The sequence below is a fragment of the Artibeus jamaicensis genome, unplaced genomic scaffold, assembly GCF_021234435.1.
Source record: "Artibeus jamaicensis isolate MK-2021 breed Jamaican fruit bat unplaced genomic scaffold, CSHL_Jam_final contig_1132, whole genome shotgun sequence".
In the NCBI taxonomy this organism is placed as follows: Eukaryota; Metazoa; Chordata; class Mammalia; order Chiroptera; family Phyllostomidae; genus Artibeus; species Artibeus jamaicensis.
In genome coordinates, this window is record NW_026521221.1 from 5,368,423 (window position 1) to 5,381,826 (window position 13,404).

Genomic DNA, 13,404 nt, shown 5'->3' on the forward strand with positions numbered 1-13,404 from the left:
GTGTATCTGTAAAAATGACTTTGCTGTGTTTATGAGGCATGTACAAATGAAGTCACACTGACATATCCTGACTGTTCACAAACCCTGAGAGGTGGAGTCAGGGAGCCAAGCAGGTAGGTGAGAGTCACTGGCAGGATTCTCAGAGATGGTGTTTTTTTTTGTATTTTTTGCTTTTTTTTAAGGAGGGGCAGTTCCTGGAATGGTATAGATGTTTGAAGTGTTTTTCTGATGGATTGGAGCTTAAAAGTAGCTAGGGGAGGGAAAATGCAAAGGATAGACTATGAGAGCAATGAAGATGCTTGCTAAACTTGGGATTTATAGAAGGTGACAAGAAGTCCACTTGGGGTCTGAAGATCGAGTTATTTCCTCTGCTTTCTTTTCTTCTGAGGACAGTTGCCTGGGGTTGGAGCTGGCATTTAGACACGTGAAGCAGGTGGCTGGACTGCCACTAACTGGCGGCAGGCGGGGACACAGGGAGGCAGGGTGTACGCGATGTCACAGACTAGAGAGACCTTTCACCAACCCAAAGGACAGCTGCCTCCCTTACAAACATTTCCTCTCTTCTCATTGCTTCCTCTTCTGTATTTGTCTGACGCACGGAGGGCAACTCACAGAGATTTGCAGAGCTCTGATTTTTAACTTCAGTTGCAAGCTGGACCTTAAAAGAGGTCAAGGCAAATACTTCAGCAGCTTTTGCCCTTGTGGACACTGTTTATGTCTGTTCGGGAGGAAGACCAGGGATTGCCTGCGGGGCAATCTTGGGCAGTAAGGACTCTTTTTTATAGAGGTACTTTGAGAATAAGAGCACCAAATCCATGCTGGGTCTTGACTACTCAGGCTTGGTACGTTTTTATGGCAGCAGCTGGTTCTGAGATACTCGCAGTGAAAACCATACGAACTTGTTGCCAATGTGAAATATGTAAGATAAGCAAACACACTGGCCTAAAGTGGTTCTAAAGTGGGGGTAAAGCCCAGCTTTGTCTAAGTCAAAAACCACAGTCACGGGAAGATGTCCTTCCCCCGTCATGGGGATTCGGTAGCACTCCTGATAAATGGCTATTAGCTTTCTTGAACAGTCTCTGTAATAAGAAATTCAGCTGTTCACAGTACCCCAGTGACCTGCTGTAGAAGAAATTCCTTGTTAAATTTTTTTTATTGATTGATTTTAGAGAGAAGAAAGGTGGGGAGGGGGAGAGAGAGAGAAAGGAGATTGATTTGTTGTTCTACTTGTTGACGCATTCATTGTTTGATTGCTTGTATGTGCCCTAACCAGGGACCGAACACACAGCCTTGGCGTACTGGGATGACCTACTAAGCTACACAGCAGAGCTATTCCTTTTTGTATGGAGCTGAAAACTGTCTCCCAGTAGTTTCCAACTCTGGCACTACACACACATACACAAAAATCTATTTCCTCCTTCAAATGACAGCTAATATTGTGTGACCATTTTCTGCCTGTCCCCCCTTTTTTCTCTGTTCTTTCCCGTGAAGTCTGTTTTCTAGGTCTGAATTCTCTCAGCTGTTCCTCGGTCTTCACGGACGTTGGGACCTGTCTCCTGAAGAAGCTCCAGGCCGTCAGTGTCCCGCCTGCAGAGAGCTGCCCTGCAGGAGCGAATGTTACAGATGGGCCTGCCGCCCACAGGGGCAGGGGGCCGTGATCTCCCCTGAGCTGGGTGTTAAATCGCTATTCCGGCTAGTTAATCTCAGAGAAAGGAGTTTCATGAAAGAAGCTAGACACAAAAGATTACAAACAGTGTGATTCCCTTTAGGCAAAGTGTAAGTAGCAAAACAAACCTGGGATGGACATCGGAAAGTGGGTCCACTGGGGAAAAGGAAGGGCGAAATCGCTGGGAAGGGGAGGGAGGGGACTTTCTGGGCCAGCTGGATTGTCCTTGCTTCCTTTGGGGCGGCAGCTAAGGGAGTACAAGCGTCAGAACCCACGGAATTGATCGCCGATCTGTGTATTTCACTGTGCGTAGGTTTACCTCCGTGTAAAAAACTACTCAGATATTTTTAATACAGCAAGCTAGCTTTCTTTCCCCTTCAATGTTCTTTTCACATGGTACTTATAAGACAACAGAAATACCATAAATATATATCAAGAAGAGCAGCTGCCAACTTCTCTATTGTTAGTAAATGAAGCCTTCTCCACCACGTGATCCTACTTTTGTGTATTGAGAGAAAAAAATCTCAGGCACAAGTAATATTTTAATCTCTATTATCTTCACCAAAACTAATTGTGCCTTGGCATTTTGTTAAAATACAAGGATTAAAAAGGGATTAGGAAAACATCTTCATTAAGCTGAAATAAGATTTATGCACCCTTGCAGTAATGAGAAAAGTGGTCCCACTTCGCTCTGACAAATGCTAATTAAATAGAAGCAACTGACAATAACTACCAGGTTTCTTTGTAAGTACTGCAATAGAAAGAGTGGGTCTTTTGCTCCTTTTTTTAAAAAATTGTTTTATTTGCCCTGGCTGGGTAACTCAGTTGGGATGTCATTCCAATGGGCCAAGGTTGGGGGTTTGATCCCCAGTCAGGGCACATACAAGAGTCAACCAAGGAATGCATATAAATAGGTGGGACAGCGAACCAATGTTTCTCCCTCTCAAATCAATAAGTAAAAAAAATCAACCGATGAATGCATAAGGAAGGGGAACAGCAAATCAGTGTTTCTCTCCCCCACCTTCCTTTCTTTCAAGTAAATATATAATTTATCTTTCAGCAGCTTTTCAAGCATATTGGGGCCTTTGCAGATTTTCTTCTGCAAAGCTCTTCCTTATGGGAGCCCATCCTCTCCTCCTGTCATAGTCTGAATCCTACGTGAGGTCCAGTAGCTGGGTAAGGGATCTTGGAATTTTATTGGACAACTGCCCTCGGCTTCTCGATCATCTGTGTTCGGCGCATGTGCAGGGTGCGCTGCAGGGTGCCTTTGCTGACTCCCATGTGTGTTGCTGGTAGGAGCGTCATGTCCTATTAATTCTTTTCACAACTGTCCAGGCCAGGCCCTCCGGTGGCGACTCCAACCTCCCACTCATTCTGGTAATTAGATCCATCTGATTTCTGACAGGCACCATCACCCGGCCTCAGTTTTGGGCGGAGGAGTGGGGCTCCTATCACCGGGACCACCCTCAGTTTAACTTGCTCTGCCATCGCCTTCCTCTCATCGCCAGTGGTCTGCAGAGGAGCGGAACCGCTGAACTCCACGAGGCTGGCGGGCCTCTCGCAGTGCCCTGCCGTGTGGCCCCCCTGTGGGATGCAGTCGTTTGGTGGGTGTTCCGGCCCAGCTTAGGCTGTGAGCCCCCAAACGCCCTCTCCTGTGCGTCTTTGCATCCCTCCTCCGGCGTCTGCTCTGGGAATTCTGGTATTTCACTTTCGATTACCAGGGGCCATTGCTTTTCTTCCTGTGTTTGGAAACAACTTAGTAGCAACTATGTACCATTTCCTGGAGTCCTTGCCAGGATGTTAAAGTCTGTATATGAGAAGCACACTCCCAAATCAAGAAACTTTCTCTTATTCAGTATTATGTTCTAGCCTCCTCGATCAAGTACCCTCAGAATCCAGTCCTGTGTGTGTAACCTGCCAGGTAAGGCTGGCAGTGTCTTTGGAGGAGGAGTCCCTTTTTTTCCTTATCAGGCCCAGAACGTCTGCAGCTGAGTGAGGCTGCCACTTACTCCTGGTCACCAGCCAAGTATCTAGATGGGAGGTAGAGGCCTCCACCTGGTCTTTAAGCAAAGGAGGGGGTCTCAGATCTTAGTGGGAGAGGTGGTTCGTTTCTTTAGGCTCGGGGGGTTTAGAGGAATCTGGAAATTAACTCGAGAACATTGGGGAAATCAACCTAGACATTCCATTCTCTGGTTCAGGAGTCATGTTCCCCAGTTAAATTCCTGAGTTTGGCAAACACACCTGCCCTGATTCAGAATTCTGACCTTCACTGGAATTTGGGCGGCACTTCCCAGGAAGGCCTGGATCTGGCTGGGTCCTTTCCCTGTCTGCACCCCCCCCCCCCACGGGAAGGAAGTCTCTGGCTTTGTCACTTGGCCTTCAATTGTCTGTTAAGTTGCTCTCTGCCTTTGGTGCAGCATGTGTGTTCTTTTTGTAGAATTTCAACAGAATGTGGGAAAGTTACTCTTAACCTGACTTTTCTAACGCCAAACACACAGCATCAGCTCCTGCTTTCCCTCCCCCTATGCACTAGCCTAGTTCACCGCAGGAAAGCTTTTTTTAATCCCTGGATCTGGGGCTGTCTGTGCCCCGCTCTCTCCAGGGACAGTCCTCACTGCCAGCTTGGCTGGTGAGCCCCTCCCACTCCCATCCTGGCTCCTAAATCCCTGCCTGCTGCCTGGGAGGTCAAGTTCAGAGTACAGGGTGCCTATTAGGGAGTGTCTCTGGGACCCGTATCCCAGAGGGGAAGAGGAGAAGGCAGAATTGGGTCGTGGGAGAAGTCACTCGCATTTTTTATATTACAAGAATTACATGATCATGGTGGAAACTTACAAAATAAAGAAATCAGAAGAAGCCAAAGTCCCCCCAAATCCTAATCTTTTGATTGAGGAATATGTTTTATACATCCTTATATAAATGTGCACATAATCCTTTTTATAAAAATGGCTTTGCACTGTATGGAGCGTGCCATAATCTATTTTTCTCATTCACGCGCGGGCACCTCCGGTTTCACTGCGCCCCACTCTGTCAGGCCTCATGGACGCTGTGTCTTCGCCACCTGCAGCAACGCGGCAACTCGCCGTTTTGCGGGAGTCACTTTATCGTGGTGGTCGGGAGGGAACCCACCCTCTCTCCGCGCTCTGCCTGTATTATGAACATTTCCCTATGACAGAGGATACAAATTGGTTTTGTTACTTGAATCACTGCAGGGAGGCAGGAGAGTGTGCGTCTAAGGGGCGGCCCTGGGCGACCCGTCTGGGTAACAGCGGCAGCTACACACTCCCGGGCTCGGTGACCCGGGGGGAGGCTGTGGGCCTCTCCGCACTTCGGTCTCAGTGCCTGGGGAGCAGTGGTGGCCCCTGTCTGCTGGGGCCGCGATGAGGCAGGATACGCAACATGTTACTAAGCAGGCCTAGCATTCAGTTGGTGCTGCATAGAGAGTGTTAGGGCTTTGTATGAATACCATTATCATTATTATTTTTTTTTTAGCCAAAATCCCTACTTTTTAAATATTTTCTCTGAAATAATGTTGTAATGAGTACTCTTCTTTCTCAGGGGAGGGTCAGGGACACATACTTGCCTATTTCCAGAAATAAAGTGCAAGAATTAACATTGCTGTGTTAAAAGGTAAGTGCCTTAAAAAAAACTTACCTTTTAATGGTATTTTCCCCAGATAAGCCAAGCAGAACACTGCACTCATTTCCGGGACCAGCAGTATTGTACGAATGTCCATTTCCTGTATTGTCTCCACCATCAGTGTTATTGTTCATGTAAAAAGCTTTGTCAGTCTGCTAAGTGAACATGAGATTTCACTTTAATCACCCGTGATGTCAAATTGTTTCATAGTTTCATTCGTCAGTTCTTCTTTTGCCAACTGGCTATTTATGGTCTTTGCCTATTTTCCCAAGGGGTGTTAATTTCCCCTTATGAATTTGCAATAGCTCTTTAGATATTAAGGCTGCTCTATATATTTTGCAAGTCTTAAATATAAAACTGGTTTATGAAGCTTGAACTTAATATTGAAGTCTTAGGCATCAAAGCTATTTTTGGTGTGAGAGATCAATTGGTTTTTAGAAACCTTTTTTACATGGATGAGTGGATCTGGGTGAAGGGTAAATAAATGTTCTTTCTACTACTTTTTTTTTTCTACATCAAAATAAGAAATTAAAAAAAAAAACCCTGGAAAGAAAATGGAAAAGAGAGCTGACTGGTGGGATGCCAGTGCCAGGTTAGGCCGACCACTAGTACCCGACCACCCTCTTTAGTGACAGGTTTTGTGGCTGCTACAAGAGAGACACACAGCCATGCTGTGCCAGCCCAAGACAGCAGCCTAGGAGTTAGTTACTCCTGCCGAGACCAGCTGCCTAGAGTCCTGCCCTTCCCTGGCCTGCCCCTGGCCTGGCGGGAACAGCTGCACCGTCCAGGACTGTTACCGAGTGCTCAGTAGTGGTGCGCAATGGCAACCGTGCCCAGCCTGTCCCCTTGGGGACACTCCCTGTCTGCCCTTCCCACTGGGCTCAGGAGGATTGGAGGTGGCACTGCAGCTTGCTTTTCTTGTCTCCGTCCTCACAGGTCTATGCTTCTTGTGCAAAGACACACTCAGAAATAAGACCTGACTCTTACTTCTATGTCTGTATCAAGAGTAGTGCTAGGTTAGGCTGCAGAAATGATTAACCCCCAAATAATGGCTTAATGCAGTAAAGATTTGTGCTATCTGTCCAACATAGCTGTGGAAGTTTGGGGTCAAGGAGCATGGGGACTGGTGATGCTCTGCTCCACATTGTCACTCAGGGGTTCAGGCCATCAGATGTTCTGCCCTCTGCCATGTGTCCAGTCATCACAGCAAAGGGAGAGAGAAACGTGGAGAAACTATACTCACTGCTCTCAGCTTTGCTCTAAAGTGTCGCATGTGATTTCCACTCATATCCGTAGCCCTGAAGTAGTCACAAGGCCCCACCTAGCTGCATGGTGGCTGGAGAATGGGGAGAAGCCGTGGAACATGTGGTGAACTTGGCTGCCTGTCTACTCCAAGCACTTGTCTCTGAATACTTCCTCCTAGCATTGTAACTTAACTACTTATAATATTTTTTTAATGTCTGCCTTGCTAGATTTGGAATTTAGGGTGAACTCTCCTTTTTGTTCACCACCAGTTAATTCCCAGCCAGGTATCTGGCACGAAGTACAGCAATGGAACTGTGACCTTTGTTGCCATCTGGTGGCGATATTCATCTATTACAAGTGCTATTTTTAATTACGTAACGACTAAGGACTAGAGACTTCAATCCTTTTCTGGGGATGCAAGTGCCAGTGGTGGGCAGGGGACAGTGAGCTGTTTCGAGACTTCAGTGGAAAAATTCTCTAGAGTGAGAATATCTGGCTACCATTGGGTAGTTGTTCTATGAGTTCTGACCCCACTCCAGAGGGCTTTTGATGTAAGCCTGGGTTTTCAGAGTTGTTAGGAGACAGAACGAGTTAAAATGTCATGCCAAATAAAATTTAAAAATCTACTCGTAGATGCTAAGTACGTGGCAAAATAAACTCATTTACTGAAAACAGATAAAGCTAGACTCCCCGCCCCTCCCCCACCCCAGGACGGGAGCTCTTCAGGACCCACGTTTAAGCGGCTCTTGTCAAAGCTGAAGACATGCAAGGTACAGAACCCTGCTAAGAAGGTTTCTACAGAACAACCCGGCCTTAAACTGTGCGATTTCTGAAAAGCTCCAGGGCCAGCTCTGGCTGTCACTGACGGCGCTGATGGAAGCCGATGACCCTGGGGGGCAGAGGAAGGCGTTGAAAGAGCAAAGCTTAATTGCAGGGAACCGTGGGAGATGGGAAGATTTGGAGAACGGTAATGGGAAGAGTGCATTAGTGAGGTTTCTGCGCTGCTGCCCTTTACCCAGAGACTGCGGCGGCCCGCTGCGAGTGGCCGCTTGCCCTCCAGAGCCCATTATCTCCCCAGCAGCCCCCATCATGGGCTCAGTGAGGTGGAAGCCGAGGTGCGGGCCGCCAGCTCTGGGGAGGAGGAACCTACGGTAAACAACATTTCCCAGAAAATAAGAAACGGAGCAAAACTTAGTTAAACCGGGAAGAAAGCAGAAGGAGGCGGTGCGCCCTTTTGATTATCGACTGTCTGGCAGGCTGAGTTTGCTGCGTGTGTGAGAAACTGGTGAACCGAATGCAGATAAGGTGGTAGACAGAGAGCCACAAATACACAGGATGGGCAAAAGCAGGTTTATCTTCTATCATTATGTACTAATTACTGCATTATTTTTCATATGAACAACTGGAAACCTGCTTTTGCCCCACTCTGTATATGGCTTGCAAACACCCTCTCTAGAAATAATGAAAAAACTATGAGAGAACCTTAACTGAGGAGACAGACTCTTTGGAATCGAGGACAATCTTGAATTTTTAATTAGTAATAACTCCCATTTGCTGCTATCCCTCAGTGCTCGTGGGTACTTAGTGAGACACGTTGCGCTGTTCCCCATTTTACAGAGAAGTGAGCTCAAGAAGGTTCTGTGACTTGCCCGAGTCACGCAGCCGGGAGGGGTGGGGCGGGCCTGCACTCCGGGTTTGTTGCCTGCGGACTCCTGGCTTTCACAGCAGGTCGACTCCAGGGCCACTCCGTTCATTCCCGACCCCAGTCCCAGCGCCTAGATCCCAGCATCACCAGTGTGCCTCGTGGTTCACTTTGTCTCTCAATGCCGCCTTCCTTGCTTTTCTCCTTGCCTAATTAGTGATTATAGAGCCATAACCAACACCATCAAAATATTTTTATCCTGCTGGGGGCAGGGTGGTGGGGAGGTAGCCATGTGTAAAGGAGGGGCTCACTGTCCCCAGAAATGGTATCTTTGGCTAACCAAGGTTTTGCATGGCTGGTTCTTCTGTCCCTTGGTGGCCACTCCTCCTCCCCGCCCCCCTCCGCCCAGCCACCTTTTCTTGGCCCCGCCCACGCTTCAAACTCAGAGTTTAAAGATGCCTGCGGGAACCTCCGGAGGCTCCTGAGCCCACCCTTTCCGGTGAGAGGATTCTTAGAATTCTTCAAAGGATTTCCCTGGCAGCAGAGGGGCTGGGGTGTTGCAGAGGATCTCAAACACCGAACAAAAATCTTCTTCAGTGAAATGCTTTACACTGGTTGAAACTCAGATTGCTGAAGACGAACTGATTTTTTCTCTGACCACCACAGGGAAAGTGCAGAAGGCAGTTCAGAGTTTCAGAGGCCCGCGAGGCTCTGGATTTTCTTCCTTGCCCCGTGAACCGACAGTTGTATTTACAAACCCGGCAGAGCCTTCTCTGCCCGCAGTCCAGTGTGCTGAGGGGGCGTGGCGCGAGCAGGCCGCCAGTGAGTGGGTGGGGCTCGCGGGCTTTGTGTTTGCTGCTCGGCTAAGTATAGGGTGAGTGTGCCCGGGCTGGCAGTTCTCTTGGAGTCAGACATGGGTTCTTTGTTAGGGTCAGAGTTCAGGACCAGGCGTCGGAAGATGAGGGCATAAGGTTTTGCTTTGTCACTGACAGTCTACAATCCTAAGTGTATCATTTAACTTCTTGGGCTTACTTTTCTTATCCATACGATGGGGGCGAGGATGCTCTTATCCTGTCTCGTGGGTTTTGTTAACTAAATCAATCAAAAGCGATAATTATTTTCAAAGATTCTGGTCCAGGCCTTAGCAATAAGTAGATTTGATCATATTGAAACGTGTTTGAAAGCCTTTGGCTCACAGGATAGCGCCATCCGTGTTTCAGCACGGCACGCACGTTTTTACCGGTCAACTGCAGACCCCGTGCCTTCCGCCCTCATCCGTCTGGACTGCACGAGCCAGCGGGCCTCTCCGCACTTTGTCCCGGCTGGTTCCTCGGCTGCTGTGCCCTAACCTCCCTTGTCTGCTCGGAGCTGGACGCTGCGTTTGCACCTCCCTCCCCAGACCCCTGAACTCTGGATGGACTTGCACAAATTGCTTAGCTTATTTGAGGTTCAGTGTCCTCATCAAATTGGGAGTACAGCAGCAGTCCACCCTTATTTGTGGGGGACGTGTTTCAAGACCCCAAAGGGATGCCTCGACCTGTGGCTAGTACCTAATCATATTTATTCATACACACACATATACACACATGCACAGACACATATGTGTGTTTATTCCGACACACACATATCTGTGATAAAGGCTAACTTATAACTTCAGCACTCTAAGACACGACGACCACAATAAAATAGAACAACTGCAACCACACACACACACCAGCTGTGGTCTCTCTCTGACAAGTGATCTGGTAACTGAGGCGGCTTCTCAGGGACGAGGTGGTGCAGCCTGTGCGGGGACGATTCACGTCCTGGGTGGGCTGCGGTGGGATGGTGTGAGGTTTCATCACTCTGCTCGATTATGGATAGCTTATGTCTGGAATTTCCCGCTTAATAGTTTTGGGCCACAGCTGAGCATGGGTAACTGAAATGGCGAAAAGCAAAACCATGGACAGAGGGGGATTACTGTAATAATGATCCCCAGTGACGTAGCTGGGGGGGGGGGGGAGAGGTGGAGCCTGGTTGTTCTCCCAGATGTGACCCATTATTAGGACTCTGATGGCCAGACATTAGAGGAAGCAGTGAGGAAACCAGGTCTGTTCCAACTGCATTGGAAACATTAGTGGTCAAAACAAGAGGTAAAAGAGCAGATGCCCAGAGATAGAGCCTTTCCACACTGTGGTCACACTCCTCGAAGGCTGGACCTGCCGAGCTTCTGATGTAATTTCCGGACCAGCCGATGTGAGGGTCAAAGCAGAGAAAGTTTCTGCAGCACCTGGTGCAGGGCTTGACACACAGAGCTCAGTCAGCATTAGTTACGACTGCTGTTCTTTAATGCGATTGTTCTGTCCTCCTTGTTCTCATGGCACGACATGCGTGATTGATCGCGTCACTTGTTTGGGGGAAGTCGCTTGTCTTCTTTGCACCTCAGTGTCTTCATCTGTAAGACGGGAACGATAATAGTACCAGCCTCTGGTGGTGGTGGGCAGACTACCTGGAAGTACTATGTAGAAGCACTTCAAACGCTAAGTGCCCAAAAGGTATGACTGTGACAGTCACTTTTCATCAGGGAATCAAGCAACGCAGTAAGAGTGGGTCAGCCTAGTAAATACTGGGTGAGCTCAAGCACATCTGAGAACAAGCACATTAAGACTTTCCCTGGTGAGTGTCTGGCGAACTGCTGCCGTTGATGGCCTGAGTCTGATTCCGGGGCACCCACATGGGTGCTAGTCTGGGGCACAGCTGCTGCAAGGGGCCTGTGAGTTGTGTTTGTGCCTTCTTTGTTTCCTGGGTTTGTGCAGATTTATGAAGAAGCAGGAGGATTTTAAGTGTAGAGGTAATAAAAATATTGCAGTCATATGTCCAGCACAGGTGAGACGCTAGCCTCCCCTCTTGTTGTGAATCTGCTTGTGGGTGGGAGACCTTGGCCAAGAGGCCTTTCTACGGGCACACGGAGTAAGAATGGAGATGTGGGTTACTGTATTGACGGAGCCCCTTCAATGACCTATAGCTGGTCCGGGTAACCAGTGTCAGTCAGGAAGAAGATATTTTGGGGGGAGTGTTAACATCCACCTAACTCAAAACATGCATGAGGATTGAGGAAGTGAGCTGAGGCCTGAAGAGGAACGTGCACTTCTCAACCAAAGCCTTTTGGTTTCTTGAGCCCCGTTTGTGGCTCACCACCTTTCCACAAGTCTGTCTTTTGATTTCCCTCTTTCTGAACTACTTCCCTCTGGAGGCCACCCTGGGAAGATGAACGGCCCTGGCCGAGAGAAACCCAACGGGCCGGAGGCAGAAACTCGGGCCCGGCCATCAGGCTGTGGAGGCGACAAGAAGAGAAAGGCCTTCTTCCTTCCTACAGGATGCTGTAGGCTTAGGAGACATGGGCAGTGTGAGGCCAATGCTTCCTGACAATCCGCTTTCATCAGTGTCTGTCTTGGCCACCTTTCTGCAATCGTGGCCCAGCTCAGTCAACAGTCCCTGGAGGTGTAAGGGATCAAAAAGGGCTTCTCCTCCAATCTGGGATGGGCCGCTCTAAGTGGAAATGTAAACTCTAATTCCTTTTTCAAAAGCTCTTCTCAGTAGGAAGGATTTTTAAAGGAACAAGGCACGAACCAGAGCAACCTTAGCTCGGGGTTTAGGACCTTCTAAAAGCCAGGGACACACGGTGGGAGATCCATCCAGTGCTGTCCTCGGCCCACGTGCTGGCCTGGCCCACCTGGGAGAGCACCGGCCAGGCGCACGCTGCTGAGTACGAACCCAGAGAGAAGGTCGGAGGTCTGCCACTGCCCAGGAACGGAGGAGCTTACTCTCCACCGAGGAAGGGACACACTGCTCCAGGATTTCGGAGGGAAGAACCAGAGAGGGAATACACCTGACAAGGCAGGCTTGGGAAGCAGGCAAACGCATAAAATGCAAACGTGTTGCCTGGATGAGTGCGTTTTGCACTTTGGAGCTTCACAAGCCCAGTATCAGGCAAAGCCGCTGCCAAGTGAGGACCTAAGTCTTTATTCTGTCAGTCAGGAACTTCAACACCCAGCCAAGTGTAAAAAGCATATTTTACTCATGTGAACGTACACGTGAACCCATCAGGGAGAAGTATGCATGAAAAAATAGCAAGCAGCAAGGGGATGTGTTTTAAGAGCAGCAGACTGGTAATTGCAGACCAAAAAGCTTTTTCCTCTCGGAGCCTGAGCCCGAGCACTTAACGCGGCTTTGTTCCTCCCTCAGACACCCTCGCGCCCAGCCTCAGCACCTCGGAACATTTACAGCTATTAGGGTTCCATCAGCACAGCTCTTGACAAAACCTCCAAATTACACCTTTTATAATTTTGTTATTTTTTGTATGCCACGAAGTCTCACACTGTGCCTTAACTTAAAGCAATTAAATTTAGCAGGAAGGAAAGAAAGCCTAGTCTTCCCTTGAGCTTTCTCTTTCCAGGGGCTGAAATTGCAGGAGCAGATACTCTCTCAGCATCACTCTCCAGTGCCACCTGCAGGCCACTCCTGGGCACTGCTGTGGAAATTTCTAGCCACCTCTTGCTCCGTGAGCCGAGCTATACAATACCTATCCTTCATGGACACGGTACAAGAACCTTCCCGCTTGTTTTCTGATGACTCCTTTTTACTGGAGATGTATTTTATAACCACCAAATAGTAAAGGGCCTCTTTAATGTTTAACTTGGCTCCGAGTGGAAAATTACTGGGCTGTAGACTCAATTCAGTTGAAAAACTGGTTAGACTTCTAGTCCCTGAGGAGGGACTACCTTTCTCCACACTACTGCATCTCATGGGGGGGGGGGCAGGGCATGGCTGGCTTCGTTTACGTAATACGTGTATTTATTTTTGTCATTAGCCATTTTTTAATTACACTTTTTCAATTACAGTTTACATTCAATATTATTTTGTATTAGGTATACAGCATAGCGGTTACACAATCCTATACTCCACAAAGTGTTCCCCTTGATGTTCCCAGTGCCCACCTGGCCCCGTACATAGTGATTGCAATGTTGCTATTTCCTGTGCTGTACTTTTCATCCCCATGACTGCTCTGTAACTACCAGTTTGCAGTTCTTAATCCCTTCACCTTTTTCACCCAGTCCCCAACTCCCCCCCCCCCCCCCCCCCCCCCCCCGGCAAACATCAGTTCATTCTCTATATCCCTCAGCCTGTTCCTGTTTTCTTCGTTCATCTATACTGTTATTTCAATTCCCCATAAGTG